This window comes from Arvicanthis niloticus, chromosome 9, assembly GCF_011762505.2.
Source record: "Arvicanthis niloticus isolate mArvNil1 chromosome 9, mArvNil1.pat.X, whole genome shotgun sequence".
NCBI lineage: Eukaryota > Metazoa > Chordata > Mammalia > Rodentia > Muridae > Arvicanthis > Arvicanthis niloticus.
The window spans coordinates 50,199,898-50,225,621 of NC_047666.1; positions in this window are offsets into that span (position 1 = coordinate 50,199,898).

Below are 25,724 nucleotides of genomic sequence, written 5' to 3' on the forward strand. Positions count from 1 at the left end.
TGAAGAAAGGAGTCATGCGCCCAATAATTTCGTACAAAATATGTGCCTCAGACAGCAGTGAGAGGAGAAATTTTCATTGTGTTCATCAACTCTGAAGTAGTTCCTTCCATTTGCTACTGAGTTTGAAAAGGAGCAAGGTACACTTTCAACAAAGTAGTATCTGGAAGGCTGATTTAAATGGCTATTTAAATCCCATATCAAAAGCCACTTTGGCAACTATATATTATCCTGCCTCAACTCTTCGATTAGACATTTAGTTATGAATTGATTTCCCTGGTGGTGGTTAATTCTGCACATAACAGGGGATAAAAATAATATTCTGCCACCTTCATGTGCAGCTTGGAAGTACTCATCTAGATACATTGCAACTGGACATAATAGCCAAGTTATATTTCAATTCCAAGCGCCAACTTTAGCAGAAAGTATTCCTCCTTTACCTTGGAAGCAAGCTGAGATGACAGCTAGCCACTTTCTTTGAAAAAAAAAAAAAAACAAGATAATAACCAGGCAGACATTGTAAATAATAGCTTCTGCATATTTTAAGCTGCTATGGTGTCTCTGCTAAAAGAATGCTTTATTCAAAACTATGTTTCAACCAAGTCCCATAATATCAGGGTGAGTCGTAAGCCAAGGCACTTCTTTACTAAGACCGATTTTGTTAGATTGATGCTAAACAGACATGAAGTGAAATGCCATTCTCAGAAGCTACCAGGTTGTTTGCCTTACCTTCAGTCTTAGAGTTCATTGTCTTCTTGGAGTTGGGCTGTAGCAATTAGATAGCCTATTGAAATAGAAACTTTTAAAACTAGGGTGGGGGCAGGGAATGAGCCCAGTATAGCTTCATTATTTTACTAGTAAAGAGCAGAGCCTTGTGCATTTGGTGAAGAAGAAAGAGACTATATGGCCTTGCCTAATTCATTTTGAGGCAATGTCTTGTTATATGAGCCCAGGCTAGCCTTAGATCCATTATGTAGAATAGGCTAGCCTTGAAACCTCTTGTCTCACCCTCTAGAGACCTAGAATTACAGGTGTTTCCCACCATCCCTAAACTTTGACCACATGTAACTCCAAAGATTTATTTTTTTTTTAATTTTATGTGTTTAGATGCTTTTGTCTGCATGCATATCTGTAGTACCTACAGGGCCTAAAAGAGGGGTTGGATGTCCTGGAATGAAACTGGAGTTACAAATGGTTGATAATTGTTATGTGGGTGCTGGGGACCAAATTTGGGTCATCTGAAAGAGAAGCCACTGCTCTTAATCATTAATCTAATTTTCTAGACCCAGTACATAAATCTTACTATCCACTCCAGTATTCATACTTGGAACAATGGAACTCACTCACCACCACTTCTGTACATAGGTCGTTTCCCTACGTGTATTCTTCCATGGGCATGGTTCTGACTTATGCATGGAAGAAGTGTTCCTCATCATCTTTTCAAAGGTGCTTCTTACTCCACAACACTCTTTTCTTCCTGAAGAAAACTGGTCCTGACCAAACAGGGTCAAAGATGCAAACGGCCATGTATATGGCTCATTGAATAAGGAGCTGGTCACAAAAGCAGAGACCTGAGTTTGAACTCCAAAGAGCAGCCACTGTGAGATTCATTTGTAACCCCAATGCCAGAAGTTGGGGGAGGTAACACCCAAGAAAGTCCTCCATGCTCACTGGGTGCCAGTCTACCCAATACAGCAAGCTCCAGGTTCAGTGAGACCCTGTCGCAGAAACTAAAGCCAGTAGGCTTTCTATAATAGTTGTTCAGCTCAGGAGCTCCATCTGCCTCTGTTGGCTGCCTTTGGATCCCTTTCCCCTAACTTGGCTGCCTTGCATAGCCACAATAGGATAAGATGCATCTAGTCCTGCTGTAACTTGATATGCCAAGGCAGGTTGACATCCATGGGAGGCTTCCCTTTTTCTGAACCTTTTCTGAAAAGAAAAGAAGAACCAGTGGGCAGCAATGGCAAAAGGGAGAGGTGAGGTGAGAGAGAGAGGGACTGAGAGGAGAGAAGGGAGGAAAAGCTACATTCCAGATGTAAACTAAATTATTAATTTTAATTAATAATTTTTAAAAAAAGGTCAAGAGTGACTGAGGAAGTCACCCAATGTCAACTTTTGCCACTCAACCCACACCCACATCCTGGTCACACAGGTGCAAGGAGACTGCTTTGTGCATTTCTGAAAACTCATTTCACCAACTTGCAGATCCTTTATTTAACAGAGCTCTATTTATGACCCGAACTTGACTTACTAATTCACTTGAACGGAATTTATGAGTTCTCACCAAACTATAAAATCATCCACTCCTCTTTCTCTGGACCCCTACTGAGTACCAGCACTTAGCCAGCATGACCTATGCACTGTCATTTCAAAGACCAGATCCATCCTTTCAAATCTTCCTCAATTGTTAGCCAGCTTTGACTTCTGGCAGCTTTCCACCACCCATCCAAGCACTGGCCATCTCCAATGTAAGATGGGGTCACTAAGAAGCGAAATGAGTCAAAGCTCCTGGCTGTGCCCCAGCAAGCGGGATGCAAGTACAGGCAGTCCTAATTGATGGAACCACTTGCTGAGTCTCTAAATTAAAATATTCGATTTGAGCCACATGACATCCAAGGATCAGTCTGACCTCTCAGTGGAGCTCAGAGGTGGTGACATCAGTATACAGCAGGCAGCTGGGTAAGGACATCAGCTCTGTAATTAAGGTCCTCCCTCACCCTCCAGGGAATAGTGCCAAAGTCTTGACTTGAGACACAGGGCAGATAAAATGTTAATTGAAATCATGTAGGAGGAGGCACAGGTATTAACTGCTCTGTTCACCTTGCTCAGACTTTTAGAAGGTGGCATCTGGGGGGTTGATGGCTCTATTAGTATTCTGACTGTGCCTTCCAAGTCTATCGTGTGTGTGTGTGTGTGTGTGTGTGTGTGTGTGTGTGTGTGTAACTCTCTTCAAATATGTATTTAAAAGTAAAGGTACCCAGTAAGAAAAAGCATCAGTGCTCACAAATGCAGACATTGTATAAGGATATGGAGGACTATTTCCCACAAGGCACTATTATCATGCCTCTCCTTCATTTAGCCTGGCTGGGATAGATGCTTATAGCCTATTATATTATGCACCAAGAACCAAAAAGCATTCTCTCTCTCTTAAAATTCTCTTCAAAAACATCCATATGACGATGCCTGCAGTGCTAATTGGTAAATGTATTTTAAAATTTTACTAATGCATGTTAAGGGTGTGTCATAATAGGGTTTGGGTATGCTTTTACCATATAGTGTGCACTGATCAAACATACCCTTCCTTTATACAGCACTCCACTATAACTGTACTTTCCCAGTCCCTAGTAATCAACCCTCTAACTTTAATTATTTTTAACTTTCCACAAATGGAAGACTCTATGTGGCACTGTCTTTTTGTATCTGGTTTATGTCACTTAACATAAGTTCTCTCTCAAGTTCTAGCCATTCTCTTGCAGATGACAGGGGTTCATGATTTGAGGCTGAATAATACTATATTGTGTCCACATAATTTATGTTTTCCTTATCATTTCATCAATTTATAGCCATATGATGTTCAATCTTGATTGCTAACTTGACAGGATTTAGGATTATCATGGCAACATATTACTGGGAATATCTGTGAGATGTTTCTAAGACTTTGATTAAGGAAGTAGACAAATCCACCCTAAAGGCAAGCTGTGCCATTCAAAGGTCTGGTACCCTGGACTGCACGGCAGGCTGACCAGTGCATTCATCTCCTCATGCTTCCTGGATGTCAATACAATGGAACCAGCTGTCTCAGGTTCCTGCCTCCACGCCTTTCCTATCATGATGGGCTATACCCTAAAACTGAATCAAAATTCATTCTGTTCCCCTTTAAGTTGCATTTGTTAGAGTATTTTATTATCACAACAATAAGACAAGTAACTGATAGGGCATCTAAGCCCATTCTGTTATTTTAGCTACCACAAATAAACACAAGGATGAGTGTGCAGGCCTCTCTTCTATGCTTTGACCCCCTGTGATCCAGAAATAAAATCACTGGATCACGAAGCAGTTGCATTGTAAGTTTAAGGCAATACTGTCATCCACAACACCTATACTAATTTACACGCCCACTAATAATGCCTAAGCATTCTTTTATTCTTATATATTCACCAACATTTGTTGTATTTTGGTTTTGTATGTTTATAGTACCCATTCTAACTGATAGGATGTAGTATCTCATTTTGTTTTATGATACTTAACAGTTTTTCATATTTTTGACATTTCTTTTGAAATGTGTCTCTTCAGACCACTTTCTCATCTTTTAATTAGATGACATTATTGTTAATTTTTTTGAGCTCTTTGTATATTCTGGATATTCACCTTCTATCAGGGAAATGACTGACAAATACTTTCTGTGTTCTGTTGGTTGTCTGCTCACTTGTTTATTCTTTCCTTTGGGATTTTTCTGTTAAACTTATTTATTTCTTTTTAAAATTATTATTACTTTTATTTTTTACAGCTCAGTCATTGCCCTCATCCTGGTCCACCCTCCCACAGTTCCTCATCCCATTCCTTCTACCCAATATCTTCAAGAGGATGCTCCCTGCCAGGCCTCCCCACTTCCTGGAGTCTCAAGTCTTTCCAGGGTTAGGTTCATCTTCATCCACTGAGACCAGACATGGCAGTCCTCTGCTATATATGTGTCCAGGGCCTCAGACCATCTCTTGTATGCTACATGGTTGGTGGCTCAGTGCCTGAGAGATCTCAAGGGTCTGGGTTAAGTGAGACGGCTAGTCTTCCTCTAGAGTTGTCCTCCTCCTCAGGTTCTTCCATCCTTTCCCTAATTCAGCCACAGGGGTCTCTGACTTCAGTCTAATGGTTGAGTGTAAGTATCTGCCCCTATTCAATCAGCTGCTTGTTGGGCCTCTCAGATGACAGCCATGCTCCTATCTGTAAGCACACCATAGCATTAGTAATAGTGTCAGGCGCTGGAGCCTCCCCTTGAGATGGATCCCAAGTTGAGCTGGCCACTGGCCCACCTTTCCCTCAGTCTCCTCTCCATTTTTGTCCCTGCAGTTCTTTTAGACAGGAACAATTCTGGTTCAGAATTTTTTAACTGTGAGATGGCAACCCCATCCCTCCCCTTGATGCCCCTGTCTTTCTACTGGAGGTGGACTCTTCAAGTTCCCTCTCCCCACTGTTGGGCATTTCATCTAAGGTCCCGACCTCTAAGTCCTGAGATTCTCTCACCTCCCAAGTCTCTGGTACATTCTAGAGGGTTCCCCTACCTCACAACCCATAGGTTGCATATTTCCATTCATTCTGCTGGCCCTCGTGGCTTCTTTCCTGTCTCTGGACCTATCTGATCATGTTCCCATTTTCCCCAACCCTTCCCTTTCCCACCCAGTTCCCTCCCTTCCTCTGCCTCCCATGATTGTTTTCTTCTCCCTCCCAAGTGGGACTGAAGCATCCTCACTTGGGCCCTTCACCTTGTTAACCATCTTGATTTCAGTGGATTGTATCCTCAGTATTCTGTGCTTTTTTGGCTAATATCCACATATTAGTGAGTACATGCCATGCATGTCCTTTTGGATCTGAGTTACCTCACTCAGGATGATATTATCTAGTTCCATCCATTTGCCTGCAAAACTCATGATGACCTCGTTCTTAATAGATGAATAATATTCCATTGTGTAAATGAACCATTTTTTCTCTATCCATTCATCATTTGTGGGACATCTGGTTTTATTATTTCCCTTGTTATGAAACAACCAGTGTGTTCATTTGGTCTTTTATTCTTTTATGCTTTTAGGGACCTAACCAGACAACTCATTCTGTGGCACATTGTCTTGAAGTGATCTCCTATACCTTTATCTGCATTTTTTAATACTTCTGGTTTAATTGGAAAACATATTGCCATTTAGTGTATCAGTAAGTGACTGCAAAATTGATAAAAGCAACTTTGGAAGCAGAAATGATACCTTTATAGCTCTCTAATAGTTTGGAACAGACTAGGCAGAAATAGGCATAGCAATGACTTTTGTCTCATAAGTGTGTCAGGGAACAGATCTTCAGTGGCTCCTTATAGCTTTGAAAGTACAGTCTACCCAGATGTACCTGAAACAGCATAACTTCATTTTCTCTACTTTCCTCTCTTATTGCTCTGCCTCTTACATTAGCTCCGAGCTATACTTCACTCCAGAATATTATGAGGTTCTTCTTTCTGGGCCTAGGCTCACAGTATGGTCTCCATCTACAAGGCATTTCTTCTCCTCTCTTGCATTTCAACATCTGGCCATTTTTCTGCTTGTGTCCTTGGCTTTTTATAATAACTCAGAAAACCCAGGATATGTCTCACACGGGGTTACAAGCTCTGTCATTACATAGTTACAAGCATATTTTGTAACTGTCACTGAATCTGTCTTTCAGACAGGCAATAAACCATCAGATGGAAAAGTCATGCCTATTCCTTCCACAGCTGTGTCCATGGCATATAGTGTCATGCTTGGTAAAATGTATATAAGTGAGAGCTGGGTGAATAGATGGAGTTGGGGAGAGGTAAGAATGAACCCTAATGGGCCATCAGTATGGTAGTATCAATTTGGGAGTTTGGGGTTTTTCTTAAAAACTACAGAAGTGATATAAAGATATATTTTTGCTTTAATCCCAGCCGTGGGATATGGGGCTGCTTCAGATTGTCTACAGCATCTGACTATGATTTGCCTAGTAGTCTAGCAGGAGCATGGTCTTACCAGCTGTAGATAGCTTCTGTGAGTGTGTGATGTTTGGAATTCTGGGAACTGGTCAGAAGGTATATAAATGTTAGAGCCCTGAAAGACCGGGTAAGTTGATGGTTAATAGTTGGTGGTTGGTGGTTGGTTGCTGTTTGTTGTTGGTCACAATTTGTTAAGTAATTCTACACACAAAAAAAGAAGGAAGCAAGAAGAAATTAGATATCCTGATAATGAAGATAAAATTTGCCCCAAGAAACTAGATGCCACTAATCAGCAGAAGGTAGTCTAATGATACCATCATCTCCTTTCCCCTATATCTTTTCTTCCTTTCCTATATAGTCTTGGGGGTTTGAAAGGGTGGAAGAAAGTAGGTGGAGAATGACAGAAGAAAGAACCCATAAAGTAGCACAATCTACACTATATCCACCTTTTTTAAAATGTAACACTTTTTATTGATTCCCTGGGAATTTCATATCATGCACCCAATCACACTCACTTCTCAGTCCTTCCATGCCATTCACCCCCCCCCCGCCATTACCCTTGTTACCTCCCTACCCCAAAACAAAGTAAAAATAGAAATAGGATAAAAGGAAAATGAAGGAGTCCAATTTGTGTTATTTTGATGCTCACTGGACCATGTTCAAACTCTCAGTGGCCTGCCCCTTAAATAGATCTGAGTCATTCTCTTTCTCCATCCCTGCCAGAAGCCATCAGTTGTAGAGAGCTATATTTTAACATCCCCATCACACTGTTTAACAGTTCTCTTGGATAGCGTCTTGTCTAAGCTGTGACTTTTTCAGGGGGAGGTGAGGAAAGATAGGGTTGTCACAGAAGTCTTCCATATCCCTCCCTCCCAAATGTGTGTTTTAGGTCATGAATATCACAGCAAAAGTAATCTGGCTGTAGCCAAATTCTCGACATGAAGCAACTTAAAGGAGGATTTACTTTGGCTCGTGGTTTAAAAAGACCCAGTTCATCATGACAGGAAGGCATGATAGCAGAAGTGGTGCATGGCTGTATCAATGGAGATGTGTGGTAGTTTGCTCATATCTTGGTGGACCATGAAGCAGGGAACAAAGCTGCAAGTGAAGCTAACTTACAGTGTTCTAGACTCTTCTCTATAGGCCACATCAACCAGCTCTAGCCCTCATACCCCGAAGATTCCATGAACCCCCCAAGACAACACTACCAGCTGGAAAATCAAATGTTCAAACATGAGCCTCTAATGGAAATTTGTGTCTAATATTACTCAGAAAAAAATGGGAATCACTGATACATCCCGTATATACATACATATGTGCTTATTGATTACCTGTTCAGAGGGGGTTGCTAGGATTCTCATATCAGTCTATGTACTCCACCCAAGGCACCAGACTTATCCAGATCTTGCCCTTTTTAGAAAGTACCTTTAAGTTTCATTCTTTTCTAAGTGTCTTTTCAGATGCGAGAAGCCCCAATACATGGATATTAATCACATTGGACTGTCTGTCTCTTTAGTCAACACAACCAGTGAAACTATGCCCACCCTAGGCCCAGCACCCATCCAACCTGACTATATTATGCTTATAAGAAATAACATGAGACATCATCCAGAGAACAGTGCCACCCACTTCTGAATCTCTGCATGAGCTTTAGCTAAAAGCTATTTTATGATTGGGAGGAAAGAAAATCTTTTTCCCCACAATTTCTGCTTGGAATGAAACAGGGAAATGCAGACTGCTCTCCAGACAGCTTCGTGAAGCAAACAAAATGATGAGCTGGAGTATTTTTCTTGAGCAACTGAATATATTACTCTGCTCCTCTTCTAAAAACAAATGTGTTCCTAATGCCCAGCGCAGGCAGTCACCTATGAACCAGATAGGCAGGTGCTTAAACCATATAAGAACTGCTTCCACCTTACAGTTTGTCAAAAGTTCAAAAGTTCATACTCTTTAATGAAGCATATACATTCAGCCTGCCGTATCTTTAAGTTCTACATTGTGACTGCAACCAACTAAAAACTGCAAGAACCTAGGAAAAATATGGATCTGCACTAGAATGCACAGATGCTTTTCTTGATGTTATTTCTGAAATTACATTTTTGTTGTATTATTTTTGTAAATGTGTATAACAACTATATATGGTGATATAACAATTAGATAGCATCTGTGTTAGATTCAGTACAGTGGTGGTTTGAGTAAGAGTGTTCCCTGAGGGCTCACGTATCTGAATACACTGTTTCCGGTTGGTAGTATTGTTTAAGGAAGTTTAGGCACTTTTGTCTTGTTGGAGGAAGCGCATCATTGGAGATGAACTTTGATAATTAAATACTTGTACCATTTCCAGTTTGCTTTCTCTGCTTCATATTGGTGGAAGATGGGAACTCTTGGCTTTCTGTTCCTACCACCATGCCTGTCACTAGTTGTCATGCCTTGATTTTACCATCATGGACTCCATCCCTTATGAATAATAAGTCCAAATAAACATTTTCTTCTGTGAGTTGTTTTGGTCATATTGTTTCATCACAGCAACTAATAGAGATGTAAGTAATCCAGAGATAGTTTAATGTATATGGGAGGATGCACATGGGATATTTATGAGAAAGGTGAAGATCTGTAGTATGCGTATGTATAGAATCCTAGAGCAACTTATCTACAAATACCAAAGGCAGTCAGACATTTCTTTCATTCTTACATATGTACATATTTGTTGAATGCAACAAACAAACAAACAAACAACAACAACAAAACCCTGTTTCTGGCATTAAGAGTACTTCTATGAGAATAAACAGAGATATACAAAACTCTGTGTGTATCTTTGTAATGTTCTGGATTGAATCCCCAGTTTCATGCATGATAAGGAAGCTACCACTGAACCAAGTAACTTCCACCAAATAAGGCCGTCATTAGGCTATTCACTAAGAAACTTTTTGGAGATTATTCTTCTCTTAATATTGTGGCTCCCAACCTGAGCTGCAGCATCTGTGAAAAACCTGAGACAATTTTCTGAAAATCTAAGGCAATTTTTCTGACCTATCTCTGAAGAGATGATGTAAAAGTTGCTTTAAGTAAGAGCAGACACTGCTATAGAAAATGCCACAAGAAGGATCTGTTAATGACAGATACACTATCTAGAGCAAGCCTGACTTAGTACAAGAAACGAAAGTACTTCTTAGAAGAAGAAATGAAAGATCCTAAGTGATCTTTGGGGGCCTCAAATAATTCACAGAAGAGATAGAAAATTAAGTGAATTGTTAATGTATAATAAAGCCAATGGTCATTAAAATCAAAGTGTTATTTCATTGTAACATCTGGCTACAGATGTCATCCTAGAAAAAGAATCTAAATTGTTGGAAAAGTCATTTTAATGACTTAACTAGATGACATAAGCCTAAGAAGTGGGTCTAGAATGTCCAAGGAGAATGGAAACAGGGAAGAAGGGAGGGGGGAGGAAGAAGGAATAGAGGAAGAGCTGTGACAAATGGCTCACTGGTAGAGCACTTGTCTCACACACATGATCACATGAATTATAGGCCTGGAATCTGCAGAAAAAGCAGGGTGGGGTGGCATGTCCTTGGAGTCTCAGCACAGTAGAGTTGTATGCAACTAGACAGGTATCTGGGGCTCCCTGACCTGTGAGCTTAGCCCATTAGTGACACCATGCCAGTGCAAAACCCTGTTTCAAAAATAAGGCAGACAGCATTCCCAAGGGACAACACCCAAGGTCATCTTCTGGTCTCCACCTGCACATACACATACATGCTCATGTACTTGCATGCACACACATTTGCATACACACACATATGTACACACACACACGAAGTTTGAAGTTTGAAAAGAAGTATGTTTTTCTTCTCAATGCAGGAGTGAACATAGGGAAGGTAGGTGTAGCCATGGGCTCTTGAGAAAGTCACCTGACAGAAGTATACAAAAGAGAAATGGAGAATTAAACCCAGATCCTATGGAAGACAAGCAGCTAGCCATCTTTCAGTCCCAATATTATTTATCTTAAACTTGTATGTTTGGAATAATCAGACTTACCAGGAGTTATAAAAATCAGTCAAGCTTGAGCCTCCCCACTGGGTTGGGAGACATTTTATTTGTATAAGAGAAACACTAGTATCTAAAACTAGCCTGTTTGTTGTTTGCTGTTTTGAGGCAGGATATATAATCCAAGCTGGGCCTCATATTCCTACTTCTCTGGTCACAGCCTCCCAAGTGCTGAGATCACAATTTAAGCACAATGCTTGTCCCTGGCTAAATGCTTTGTGTGTGCATATAGATGGAACCTCTGTCCACTGTCAAAAACCATCTAAATATAGAGTTGACAAAACATTTTAGGCCACAAAGTTTGCATGAGACTGCAGGAAATTTTTGTTCCGATCACAGAGAAACAAAAGGAGAGATGTGTGAATAGAGTCCCTCAGAGACAAGAGAATAAAATCCCTTTGAAAAATCTTTTTTTAGATCTTGCAATCATCCACAGACTCTAACAGGAGGAGCCCTTGGGCCTGGAGCTAACTCCTGTGTCCCTTTGGCTTTATTTCATGTTAAATTTTTTTATTGGGTGGTAACTGAAAGAAAAGTTGAGAATAGTTCTTAAACTTTCTGAATATTTGCTTGTGATCTTGTTGATACAAATTCTGAAACAGTCAAAAATCTACAATGCCATATTTTTGCAAATGTGTGCCTAGTCAAATGCAAAACTCTCAGAGAAAATACATGGACAATGGTCATGTAAATGCTACTTTGTGGGGAGAGGGAACAATCTACACACACTGTGGAGACAGAGAATTAATAATATTAACCCACATATTTAAGCCTCTACTTTCAAGTACACCCTTGAAATCAGCATTTGAAATACATCTCGGTTACCTGGAAAAGGACTGTGGTGTCATAAATAAGGTCTGTGGTCTGGTGAATAGTTTTGTACCAATACCAGTCTCCTGGCTTTTGACAATTATATAAAGTTATTATTTGAATGTGAAATGTCTCTACCCCCCATAAGAACATGTGCTTAAAATCTCACGCCCCCGCAGGTGGCACTGTTTTGTGAGGTTTTGGAACCTTTGGGACTGTAGCAGAGTTAACAGAAGTGTGTCACTGGGGACAAGCTTTAAAGGTGAAATTCACTTCTAGTAATGGCTAGTGCTCTCTGCTTCTTGAGAGCTACACATGACATGCACAAGACATGGTAATTACAAGTTATCACTGCCATGCCTGAACCATTCCAATCACTTTGCCTCTCCCACCACTGTAGACTCTATCCCCTAACTGTAAGCCAAAATAAAGCCCCGTCATATAAATTGCTTCTGTCAAGTGTTCTCTTACACAAATAATATACATATTATTGCATAATGTTGGCTGAATTTTATAACTTATGGTTAGTTTGATTATTTAAAACATAAAGTTTTAAGAGAAGTAATGTTGGGCTGGAAAGATGGTTGAACTGTTAAGAATACTGGCTAGTTTTCCAGAGGACTCAGGTTCTGTTTCCAGCACCCAAATGGTAAAAAAAATAACATTAACAATGTCACCCACACAAGGAGTTAGATTGACTAAAATATGAAAATATAAATAATGAATCTCCAAGATTTCTTGTTTGATGATAAGCCCTGTTTTCAAACACTCAGTATCAATATTCAAATAACTTTTCCCTGCATGAAGTTAGCTCATACATGAACAGTCCTTATACACACCAGTAATTGCCTCTCTATTACTGTTTAATGAGGGATAAAGATATGGTCCAGTGGTAAAGAGCCTGCCTAGCTTGTATAAGGCCCTTGGTTTAATTTCCAGTATCACAGAAAACATATAAAATAAAGGTATTATTTGTTCATGAGCCACTTAACAATTCTGGGACAAACAACAGAGAAGGTAAGGATACAGGCACAGAGTGATGGCCTCACATGTGGCTGAAATCATGTGGCTCATACTGGAATAGAGTTGATCCATAGACCAGGCTCTAAGATTTCAGAGATGGCTCCATTTGTAGCCACTCTTCTCTCATCTTCAGTCTCACAAGTGCCAAAAAGTATAAGATAAGACTTAAATTCATTTTTCACTGCTTCATAACAAGTTGTCAGGATATCAGTAAGATGGCCCTGTTTGCTTGTTTGCTATCTCAAGTTATAAGCCATATCTGAGTTTTGTAAGATGAAATTTAGAGCCTGAGGTTCTCTTCAGGAAGGTCCTCTACTCCCCTACTTCTGGTATCCTGAACACAGATCACAGTGCCTGAGTCTCTTTGTGTTTTCCTAGTCTTGACCATCCCTGACACTAATAAGGGTGTTTGCTTCTGAAAGTAGTATAAGCAGTAGGCCCCATCCCTGAGCCACATCTCCAAAATCCTTCTCTAAGTCCACACCCCAATGCCCTTGCTACAGACATACCCATGAGATAGAACAGCCCTTCTCTTTCTGTCTCCTGGATAAGCTGCAGCCCTCTGTCAGCCAGTTCCCCTGATGATCATCCTGGCATTCTCTGTTTTCTCCTTTGGAATTCCAATAAGCCTTATATCCACAAGGAATCCCCATACCTTGGGATGTCACCAGCTGTGAGTTATCAGAATGTAACACCCTCTGACCTCAATGGCTGTGACAGCTAATCAGATTCACAAAGAGCTGCAGAACTCCCTTGTGATTGTAAAATTAAAGCCCCAGTTTCACTGCTGGCTACCAGCCAGGGGCTTTTCCCAGCTCTTAAAGCTTGCCATGTGCCCTTGTTAATATCATCTTCAATGTCAGCCATGGAGCAGACCCCTTACACAGAATCTCCGACAGGGTTCAAATGTCTATCTTCAAGATGAAAACCAACAGTCAAAGCAGACCAAGTCCACTCGAGAAAGCCTGCTGCATGAATAATGTTGATTGTGTCATCTATTAGAGTCAGCTGCAGGAATGACATAGGTGGTATCTCAGGAGCCCCTCAGAATTCTCCTTACCCCAGGATTTTTGTCTACTTCTCCAATTATGTTTCCAATCTGATTCCTACCAATTTGCCCTGGAAGTATTGGAGTATGAAAAAGTGTTAAGCACTCAGATCTCATATATATATATATATATATATATATATATATATATATATATATATATGTATTTAATTAATTATTTTAAAATTGAAAATAGACTCTTTTTATTGGATATTTTATTTATTTACATTTCAGCTCGTTCTTTGACTATTTATGTTTATTGTCTTGCTTGTTCCATATATGTTTTATACTTGAGCAATGTGGTCTTCTGTTTTCCCATCCTGGAGGCGCCTGGTGTGTGGATGCTTTAAAACACAGTGGAAGACAAAATGAAAGTTCTTATGTGCGGTTGTTTTCTATTATCACGTTTTGGCTATATCAAAAATGAATGAATGAATATTTCAAAGAAGTCATGAGATGATCAATAATGTATGGAGATAACCAGGAGGATCCCAATCACACTTGGTGGTAGGTGCTCATCTCTTCCTCAGAGGACTTTTAAGGGCAGGACTCTGAACAGAAAATGGTTTTGAGATTTTTGCTTCAAATCAATTCCTGAAAAAATAAAAAAGGAGGAGAACACACATGGACTCACCAAGATTCCTAGGCCTATCCCTCCACCAGGATGAAGAAGGGGAATACCTTCCACACACATGTCCATATGTGTTGCTCAGCTCTTCTCCCTCTGTGCACAGAAGAAATCCTACCTTACAGCTGAGGCCAGCAAATCCATGCTGGTTCTTAATATGTGTCAATTTATAATTAGAGAATGGAGATGGCATGGGACTAAAAAGTAGGAAGAAGTAGAAAAGTTCTTTGTTGGAAAAAATAAGCAATAAAAAATTAAAAGTGAAAAACAGAGATGGAGATATGGCTCAGTGGTTAAGAGCATTTGCTGCTCTTCCAGAGGATCCAGGTAGAGCCTCAACATCCACATAGTAACTCACAACGCACTTAACTCCCGTGCCAGAGGATCCAAAACCCCTGGCCTTTTTAAGAGTTAAGCACATATGTGGCACATAGACATGGGTGCAAGCAAAACACCTGTACAAATGAAATGAAAATTTGAAAAATAAACATAAAAATTAAAAGGATTAAGATGAAAGAGAAAAAATGTGGACAGCAAGTTCAGAGAGAATGACACATTTGGGGCTGGGGAGAATAATTAAGAGTAATTGCTTATAACCATGGGCTTTTTCACTTCAGCCCCGGTTCTCAAATAATGGCTCAGATGCTTTTTTTATTATTAATAAATGCCTATACCTTAAACTAGGCTTGTTCCACAACTAGCTTGTAACTCATTTAATTTATTTAGACTCTTCTGTCTGCCACATGGCTGGTTACCTCTCCTCAGTTTCAGACGTCCGACTTCCTCAGTGTCTCAGTGGCAAATTTCCAATGCCTGATTCTATCCCAGAGTCCTCTCTCCCTGACAGATGTCTCACTTTCTAATCATGCCTTGGCTTTTGGGCCATTGGAGTTTTATTGACAGATGATGCTCTTACACAGTACACCTCCCCCTTTTAGTCCAATAAAAGGCCCCTTCTCTAACATCAATAAACTATATAGAATAAGAACAATTACGAAAACTATCAGGTAAGAATTACATTCACAATGTATTTGACAACCTTGGAGAAAGCTCTCTATTATCTATCCTATCTTGGAGAGTCCAAAGCTTTATAGCTAATTCACTTTCTGTCATAACTTGCATTTATCAACCTATAAATATCTTTTGAGACCTTAAAACATTTTCTTAAATCCTAAACTACTTAAGCTTAATTGTGAGACTATATCTAGTCTTCAACCCCATCAAAGACTAGAGAAGGATAAATATTACCTGAGTAAATAGGAAATGCAGAACAAACAGCTTCTAAATCTACAGAATTGAGAGAGGCTGCTGGCTATCTGGACAGTCACCCAGGGTGCCGCTGTAATGTTAGAGAATCATGTTCAGCCCTCTGGCACAGAATATCTGACACACATTGTTTGTGATGCAGGACTATTGAAGGATTTGCCTACCTTGTCTTAGCAAAGCTCAGAAGCCAATTTCCCTTCTTCCTGTTTGTCCTGTCTGCCCAATTTGCACAACATTCTGTCTGCAGTTGAAGCAAGGGCAGTTTTTCGCCCAGTAGATAACCTTGCCTCATAGAAGCATCTCCATGGAGTTCTTGAATGTTCATCATCTTCTATGAAGTGGTGTAGGGCACTGTCAGAAGCAGTTGTGTCTCAGTGTTATGAAAAGCCTTTTATCAAGAAAGCATCTTTAACTGCCATATTCTACAGATCCCTGAGCTTTCTGAAAACCATCTATCTATCTATCTATCTATCTATCTATCATCTAGCTATCTATCCATCTATCTATCTATTGTATACCTAAATAGAGAAACATTGCTTGTTTCTAGGTATTTACTGTCAAATCTAGGAATCATATTTCTATAATAAAGTAAATAGTATATAACCCGATCATAAGTTAGATTGACTGACCTTGTATTTCTTAATTATCCTAAATCAGTTTGTAATAGTAGCTTTCAAAAGGACTAAAACTTCACATAGCATCTTTAAATAAGTTGTATAAGTACAGTACTTAAGTACTGTACTTTTAAGTACTGTACTTATACAACTTATTTAAAAATGCTATGTGAAGAGCATTTTTAAACAAGAGTTTAAGTTTCAACTCCTGTTTAACATTATATATGTATATGTACATAATATTATCAGCATATATTCCATGTGTTTTGTTTTCTTTCTTCATATCTCTTGCCAAGATTTTCAGGAGGTTTCCTCTGGTCAAATCTAATCTTTATTAGTTTTGATGGAATTCATAGCATTTTTTGTCCTGTTGAAACAAAGACAAAACCTCTTCCCCAGTGTAACACATTTCCTTCCTTCCATTCTGAGGTTATCACATTAATAGAATGATCTAATTCCTCAGTATTTTCTAAACTCCAGCATATTTCAGCAGCTATGTTATTTGTCTTATTGGCATTTTAAAATGTTTAGTCAATAAAAAATTATTTAATATACCTCTGGGAGGTCACATATCCCACTTCTGTTTTATGAGTATTTTCTTTTCAATGCAGTTAGAGTGTTTTACAATTGTTTGACCTATAGGTTTGTAAAATGCATTTGTAAAATGTTTTATGCCATAATGTCTAAAATATTGTATTCTAATGGATACATATGTCAAAGCATCATCAATTTCAGTCTGTAAAGGCATCTCCAAGATAGACATCATCACTTATAAATAAGCAGTCTCACAATCATTATTTTCAGAACTCAAGGCAGAAGCCCCTTGGAATTCTAAGCATGCATCAACTGTATAATGTATTAACACATGTACATATATTTTAATTTTCCAAACTCTACAAAATAAAACACATAATCTATTGTATGACATTGTTCTGAGGTGATGTCACTCAACAGAATTTGTAATTTTTTTTAATGTAGTATATTGTATTTCTATAGGTTGCCTCAAACCTCTGTGGATTTTTTTCATCTGGAGCTACCTTTATTGTTGTTGCTGTAGGTTCCAGATTGGACCCATCTGAACTCTCTTTATGATTCAAAGGACTGCCTAAATTTTGTTCTATTGTTTGTAATTTAGCAAGGAATGTTTTCCCATACTTATCTAGGTCTACTCCCTTCGGATCTCTCTTTTAAAATGATATATAAAATTGTAATCATTAATGAAAAATAATTATTTGTATGCTAATAGGCGAAATAAATAATATGGAATCCAGATTCTCATTCCATTTTTCTACATTTTTAACACAGAAAATATTTTCTTTTTAATCTCTCTTTCCTTAAGAACGTCCCAGTATCTTACCAAGACTGTTGACTTTTCAGTTTTGCCTACCATTTCCACATGTCTGTAGCTGGCCTCTGCCAAGTATCCCTGCTGTATTTCACACAGGCTGCTGGCTCCTGGCTTCACACCCCTCAGATCAATTCCTCACCTGCGGGTACCCACTGGCAATTCTGGGCCCACGTGCCCTAGCTGTGCTGGGATTATCCTCTGAACTTTGTCCACTCTGGGAAGGTGGATCTAAGTAGCTGCCTTTCTGGCTTCTTGCCATTGCAGGCTTTTCCCGTGGGCACACACTGGTTTCTCATGGGCCCAGGTTGTTCAGTCCCTGTGCCGCACCTAGAAAAAGCACTGTGACTTTTGGTTTGCTCTCTCTTAAAAGGAACACCTTCTATCTGTCTACGAAACTGCTTCAGGAGGTGTTTGTTCCCTACCTTTCAACCTAGGGCTTTTCTAACACCTGAATATTTTGTTCTAAGTTTGAGTTTTTAGCTAAGTTTTGATTACAAGCCTAACGTGATAGGCGCCATTTGTAGCTGTGGGCTTTTCTGCCCATGCCCCAGTTCCCAAATAAATACTTGAATGCTTATTTATCAGTAAATGCTGACCTTAAGCTAAGCTTGTTCCCCAACTAGCTCATAACCCATTGATTCTCATCTATGTCTGCCACATGGCTGGTTACCTTTCCTAGGTTGCATACTTCTGACTATCCTCAATGTCTCTTTGGCAAATCTCCTGGTTACCTTTCCTAGGTTGCATACTTCTGACTATCCTCAATGTCTCTTTGGCAAATCTCCCATTTCTGACTCTATCCCAGAGTTCCTATCTCCTTGTTGGATGTCCCACCTTCTAATTCTGTCTCAGCCTATTGGCTATCAGACTTTTATTGGCAGATGATGCTTTTACACAGTGCACAAGAGATTATCCCTAAAACTGCTTCTTTTGCAGAGGACCTGGATTTTGTTCCAAGGACACATAGTCAGGTGGTTCACAACTACCTGTTGCTCCAGCTCTAGGGGGTTACCTCATCTCTGTCCTTCCTTGATACTAGTGATTCATGTGGCACTTATTCCTCCACTCTGGTGCACAACACACATAAAACACACACACACACACACACACACACACACACACACACACACACACACACACACACATATATATATATAAACTGTTTTAGAAAAAGAAAAGACACAATTAAGACTGTTGTAAGTAGTAGGAAGAAGGATAAAAAAGAAGGATAAAATGTATGCAATGGCTTATCCAAGGGTTTCTGTTGATATCTGTACTTTTGAAAGTTAAGTTAGTTAAAGATTGCAATGAGTAAAAAAAAAATAATTGCCAAATTTAAACATTATTTTAATACTTAATTTTAATTAGCCTTGGCCATTTGAAAATCAGAACACATGAATGCTCTCTGGGGTCTTGTGTAAGTCTTTTTGTAAGTAATAACTTTTTTTTTAACCTAGTCAAGACAAAAGACTTATCTCTCTCTAACATGTGGAAGTGTTGGCTCTGCATTCCTATTGGTCCTATATCTGTGGATTTAACTGTTAGACAGACAAGGTTCCAGGTAAAGAATGACTGCTTGTACAGAGGCATTTTTGACACTCTCCATACAATTATGGTTACTATTGACAAAACATTTATATCATATTAAATATTATAAGTACAGAAGCCAGGATTTAACATATATGGGACACTATGTATAAATCATTTATAAATATTTGGAAAGAGTTTTGAGCATATGCAGAGTTTAGCATCCTGGGGGGGGGTAGAGTAAAGGGCTTCTTGAATCCAAATTCCTGAAATATTAAGGAAAAAAATTATCTGAAGTTTGTAGGATAAATAATGCTTCCAATTTCTGATCTTATGGATTTGGAAATACTTCCATGGACTTTACTAGTTGATTTTTCCCAATTCAAAATTCTGAAATCATGGTTGGCAAAATGTTTCAGGGGGTAAAGATATCTGCCCCCAAGCATGGCAACCTGAGTTTGATTCTAGGACCCATGAATACATGATACTTTAGAATTGGAAGTGCAGAATACTCAGACTGTAAAGAGAATATGATATATTTTTTATGAAAAGCATAGCCACAATAAGATAAGACTGTAAAAGAATCATTTGATTTTACATATCCTTAGAAAAGATATGACTATGAGAAAAACATCAGAACAAAGGTCTGTACTCTCCTAGAGAAGATAATGAAAAGTTATCACGGTACTGCATAAATCTCAAGTGTAAGTCACAGGGTCTGAAGATGTAAGAAACCAGCTTTCTGGTTGTAAATGGGGTTGCACAATACCAAGCAGATACATTATTAAAGTGAACCCAGTCTCCAGTGAGTGGTTCAGATGGATTTATTCAGTTTTCAACTGTCACTTAGTAATAGTATGAGGAAGGAAGCCCCTGACATAACCTCAGAGGATCCCTGACATTTTTTTTTTTTTATCTTTGCATCCTGTTGTGTCTTCATATGCTTAACCAGAGATGACACACATGAAAACCAGGATAAAGTGGAAGTAACTACTCTTTGCTAACAAGGTAATGCCATAAAAGGTACTGTGGCATCTGCCTTTGTTCCTATATCGTAACTCTGTCACTATATCAAGGGGACACTTGAGTAGTCCCATGGAAACACCTACATAGAAAGGAACTTGAGCATCCTTCAGAGCCAGCAGCAACCATTGCATGAGCAACTTAAGTTAGACCTTTATCTTCTAGCAGCCACCTTTTTCATGAATGTAATTCCACTGACAATCAACAGAAGTATAGCAAGACATCCTGAGCCAGGGCAACACAGCCAAGTTTCTCAGGAACGTGTAACCCAGACACATGATCAGAGATGATAAATCTTTGCTCTTCTTTTTTAAGCTAAATTTTGGAGTCTTTTCTTACCCAGTATTCAAGGAGTAATTCCATAGGTTACTGTGATAAATTGGGGTTTAGCCACTAACTTTGATATTCAATACAAACAGGGGTCAAAGCAAATGTGTTTCTGCTCCTGATGAATGATGTATGAAGGCTTTTAAATGCACACCAGAAAACTTTTTTTTTTCACCACAGCCTTGAATGACTTCTATTTGATACAAACAATGGGTCTCCTACACTGGAGAGAGGACTGAATACTCAGGCACTATTTTTTTCTGGTTACTATTAGAAATGACATTGCTGGTATTCGCCTTCAGCATGTGGAAATCTCAAATGTTCCATAAATCGTCTTACTACCTCCGTACAAAAAAAAAAAAAGTAAATAAAATCCTTATTCCTTTTCACATTCTTTGTCTTTGAAATAACAGAAGGAAAGGCTTATGCTAATTCAGCAGCTGGATTTAGAAACAGAACAAACCCATCACTGGTAATATCTCTACTGATATAATAATGGAAATAATCAAATTGGCATTAATAGTCTTGATGGAATTTGTTTAAGTGATGAATTTAAATGTATTCACTGCATACCTTTCATAACTTGATATTCTCTACAATCAAAAATTAATAAGCATGGAAATCTACAATGTATTTATTCCTGAAAAGCATAAATACTGTGGTCTCATGAGAAGAATTGAATGATCTCAATTGTTTTCCTCCTTAAATATAAAGTAATTAAAGCGTAAACCATCCAAAAAGGAATACAAGTAATTACAAAATGAGAGCCAGTGAAGAAGAACTCGACAACAAATAAGGGGTTGTTTAAACTAGCTTATTAAAGCTTGAAATTTTCAGGGTCTTGCTGGGGATATGAAATACTGCTTCCAACAGGAGAGATTACAGGGATTTGCTTTTGAAATTCTCCACCAAGGACATACATAGTATACTGTGGAATATTTTGTATGCAAACTATATTTTTACAGAAACAAAATATATCTAGGTTTCAATAATAGGTCCACAATAAAATCAAGTGAGCCTTTAGCTAATATACATTAAAAGGTTTAATACTAGACGAAAAATATGGGCAGTTGGTATTTGGGCAAATGATGTGAACAGTTGTCAGTGTATGACACACATATATGTGAGAATAGCTAACTCAGAAACTAAGAGCAGATACAGAGCAGGAATAGAGCTGAGACTAGAAGAACACCTGCCCCCATCAGAACTGTACAGCAACAGAATCATTATTTTAATAAACAGTGGTTCTATGTCATTTGTTATACCCAAATTTCTAACTGATATAACTCCCTGCTACACTGGAAAGTAGTAGGTAGTAATACTCACCTTTTAAGGTGAGACCTGAAATATACAGAAGAGAAAAAAATATGTTGCTTAATGAATCTAGCTAATTCAAAAGGGATGCTCTTGCAGAATTCAGATATTGTTAGCTGTTGTGTTTAGTTTTGATTGTCAACTTGACACAACCAACAAAAACCTGGGAAGAGAGTATCAATAAGAGATTGTCAACATAGGCTCAGCCTGTGGGTATGTATGTGAAATAGTGTCATAACTCAATTGAGGTGTAAAGAGCCAGTCCACTGTGGCCAGTATCCGCTCTGAAGGAGTGAGTCCTAAGCTATATATGAGTAAACAGAGCTGAGCTCAAGCAAGCAAGCATATGTGTATCACTTTTCTTTGCTCTTGTCTATGGTTATGATATGCCTAGCTATTTAAATTCCGACCTTGACTTCCCACCATTATGGAATGTAACCTGGAATTGTAAGAAGAAATAAAAGCCTTTTATAATTTGCTTTTGTCAGGATATTTCATTGTAGCAACAGAAATCTAACTCAGTGTCTTAGAGTTTTACTACTGTGAACAGATGCCATGACCATGGCAACTCTTATAAAGACAAGATTTAATTGGGGCTGGCTTACAACTTCAGAGGTTCAGGTCATTATCACCAAGTGAGAGCATGGCAGCATTGAGTCAGGCATGGTGCAGGAGGAGCTGAGATTTATACTTCTTCATCTGAAAGCAGCTAGAAGAAGAATAGATTTCAGGCAGCTAGGACAAGGGTCTTAAAGTCCATGCCCACAGTGAAACACCTACTTTAATGAGGCCACACCTCCAAATATTGCCTCTCCCTGGGCCAAGTATATGCAAACCATCACACTTGGATACTTGCTTACTTCTCTGTTTACCTTTATGTGGTGATTCTGTGGTTTGAGTTATGTATAGACTCTTTCCTTAAGAATTCATGTTGACTGAATCTCAGCTTTACTTTATTCTGTAACACACAAACTATAAAGGGAGGCATCAAAGTAAAAGGTTTCATAGACTCTGATTAACTAAACATAATATTGTACCCAGGAAAAATTGTGCAGGTAATGTCTTGAAATTTACAGTCCCCCTAGGATCCTTGCTAGTGATTGGGATAAAAGTAGAATATTCTTAAATGGAAAAAATAAATGATGAAGAAACTAATATTCTGTCTCCACAGATTCATAAAATGAAAGCTAACACTCCTTTTTAACTAACAGACTGGGAAAATTTAAAGTATAGCATCTAGTCCATCCCAAGGTTGGTGTACCCTCCTTCAGGTCTCTTGTTCCCATTTCTTTCCAGACCACTTCATCGTATCTCCTTTCATTGAACAATAAGGACATTGCTGGATGTCTTTCCGTTTTACAGATTGACCTGATGTTTGGAGAATAGCATTCTCCTCTGCCAAATGGGAGAGTGAATTGTCTGCCTTACTGAAGAATTTTTGGCTTTACAAAGGATTTCCAGAACTGAACTTTAAATGCGAACCTCCCCCCAGTGCACTAAACTATGACTCCATTTATAAGCTATTGCTCCTTAATACCTCAAATTCTGTTTCCCTCTGGGTCTGAACTAGGCAGTGTCTACAAGCTTTTTCAATCTAACAAGCACATAAACTTGTGGCCAGGAGCACATGAGTTCAGAGGCCTGGGTCTGGCTCTAATAGCCTGGGTGTTAGCCCTGACTCTGTCTCTGAGATTCCAGCACTGTGATGACTTTGGGTATGTCACTGAATCACCTGGAGTCACCAGACCCTGACTTGTATATTAAGTCTCAAGAGATCACTCATCTTGAAGGCTCATACTAGAGATGAAAGGAACTACTTTCATCAATGTGATAAAATGGCTATCACATTCCTAGGCACATGTTAAGTATTTCACCTGCAACTGTTTGGGCTCTTTTTCAATCCATTGTGTTGTTCGCAAGCAGGATGTTGTCTTCAAAATATAATTTTTCTCTTGCCAAACTGCTCTGCTTAAACTCTCAACAGTCCCCCGCTGCTCTAATCAAAACTCAATTGCCTTGAATGTCTTACTGAGGCCTCCCTGCCTGGTGTCACCCTGGCTGCCAGTATCATTAGTCACCATGCTCATTCTTGGCTTGCACACAAGCCTGAAAATGTTGGTCCCAACTGAAGCAAAAGAAAACAAAAGCAATTCTCCCTGTGAGCCTCAGCCTCATTTCTCTGCTCCCATCAGCAGTGAGACTCCCTGGAATCTTTGCCTCTGCCCTCTGTCATTAGTCCCGTTCCTCACAAGCACCTGTTTGGCACCTCCATGTGTCCATCTTCAAAAATAAACCCTTGATGTGTATCTTCTCCTTGCTTGCTCTTGCTGGATAAATCCCACTGTCATTTCATGCTGACCTCAAGTTTCTGGTCACTGAGGCTGGAACTTTGGAAAATGTGTAACTGGTTCTGAGCCATCATCCCATCCACCAAACCAAACCAGCCGCCCCATCCAGTAGAGTGTGATTGAAATATGGCTGTCTGTGACAGTCACATTTCTGTCTCTAAGACAAGATGGCGAAGGCACTTGGCTTCCAAAAAGAAAAAGGTCATTTAGGAGATTCAAGTCCAGGATTTTTCATCACTTTTGCTTTGAGGCTTCAGGGAGGCCAGCAGCACACCATGTTGAGGGAAAATAGTACAGAACGACTATTACTTCAAGACCTAGGGGTCAAGAAAAGAGAAGGAAAGAGTTAGGACACTAGAGTCTATAGTCACTTTTAAGAGCATGCTTCAAATGATCCAGAGGTCTTCTACTAGGCTCCATGAACTAAAGGTCCCACCTCCTCCCAACAGTACCACCAGAACATCAAGCCCTACACTTGTGGGGGAACACTCAACATCTGAGCTATGACAGCCTCTCATTCCCTGAAGTGTACTCACATATGAATCAGTGCGGCCTCCCTGTAGTCTTTCCTTCCCAACTCATTACAAAACACTCATCTCTAGTTCAGCAGGAGTAAGAGTCCTTTGAAAATGGAGGCCAGAGCAAAGTCTGTTTTGGCTGTTATTTTAGTTACTTGTCGTTTGCTGTGATTCGTCACCATGACCAAGGCAAATTATAGAAGAAAATGTTTATTGAGTGCATACATTTTCAGAGGGTGAGTCCATGACCATCATGGCAAATGTACAGGGTAGAAGGCAGGTTGGATGGCACTGGGGTAATAATGAAAGCTTACACCTTAATCCACGAGTACAAGGTTGAAAGAGGAGGAAGGGAAGAAGGGGAGATAACACTAATTGGGACTATTGAGAATGACATCAGTTTTTGAAACCTTAATTTCTGTCCTCAGTGACATACCTCCTTCAACAAGGCTGCATCCCCTAATCTTCCCCTAATAGTTCTACCAACTGAGGACCAAGTATTCAAACATATGAACTTAAGGACCATTCTCATTCAAACGAATATGGCTGCTCAACGCCTCCCCTACCAGGAATTATCCCACTTCACCATAAGAATGAAATAATTTATTGTTATATTTACTTTTTATTTATGTTCCTTTCCTAAATACACACTCTTCAGAGACATGTGTTGTTTGGCTGACATATCTTTCTCAAACAGAAAAGTTCCTGTCTCAAGCTCAGGGTGTAGCTATGCATGCTCATGGTCTGCTGGTTTTCTAGTCTCGCACCTCTGATGACACCTTGTACATCATTTCCTCAGAGCTCATCAGCTTCCCCAGCAGCCACTATAGGTCTAATCTTTTCTTGTCTGTCTTTTAAGTGGCTCAAGCTCATGTTTGATTTGTGATTACCTAGCTCTACCAGAGCAGGAATAAACAAAAAGCAACAGAGCCTTCATTCTTATCATCAATTCATTATTTTCTAAGTAATATCTGGCACATTGTACTGAGTACTCAATATTTACTGAATGCACAAATATGAGATGACATTCACACTATTGTAAACATCCCTTTACTTGTTAGTGACCTCTAAGCACAAAGGTGATAAATATGATGAAAAACAGCCTTCTTCATTTGCTACTTGGAAAAAATTCTTCTTGGATTGAATACATCCAAGTTATCTGCAGGACTTTGTATACATGTTC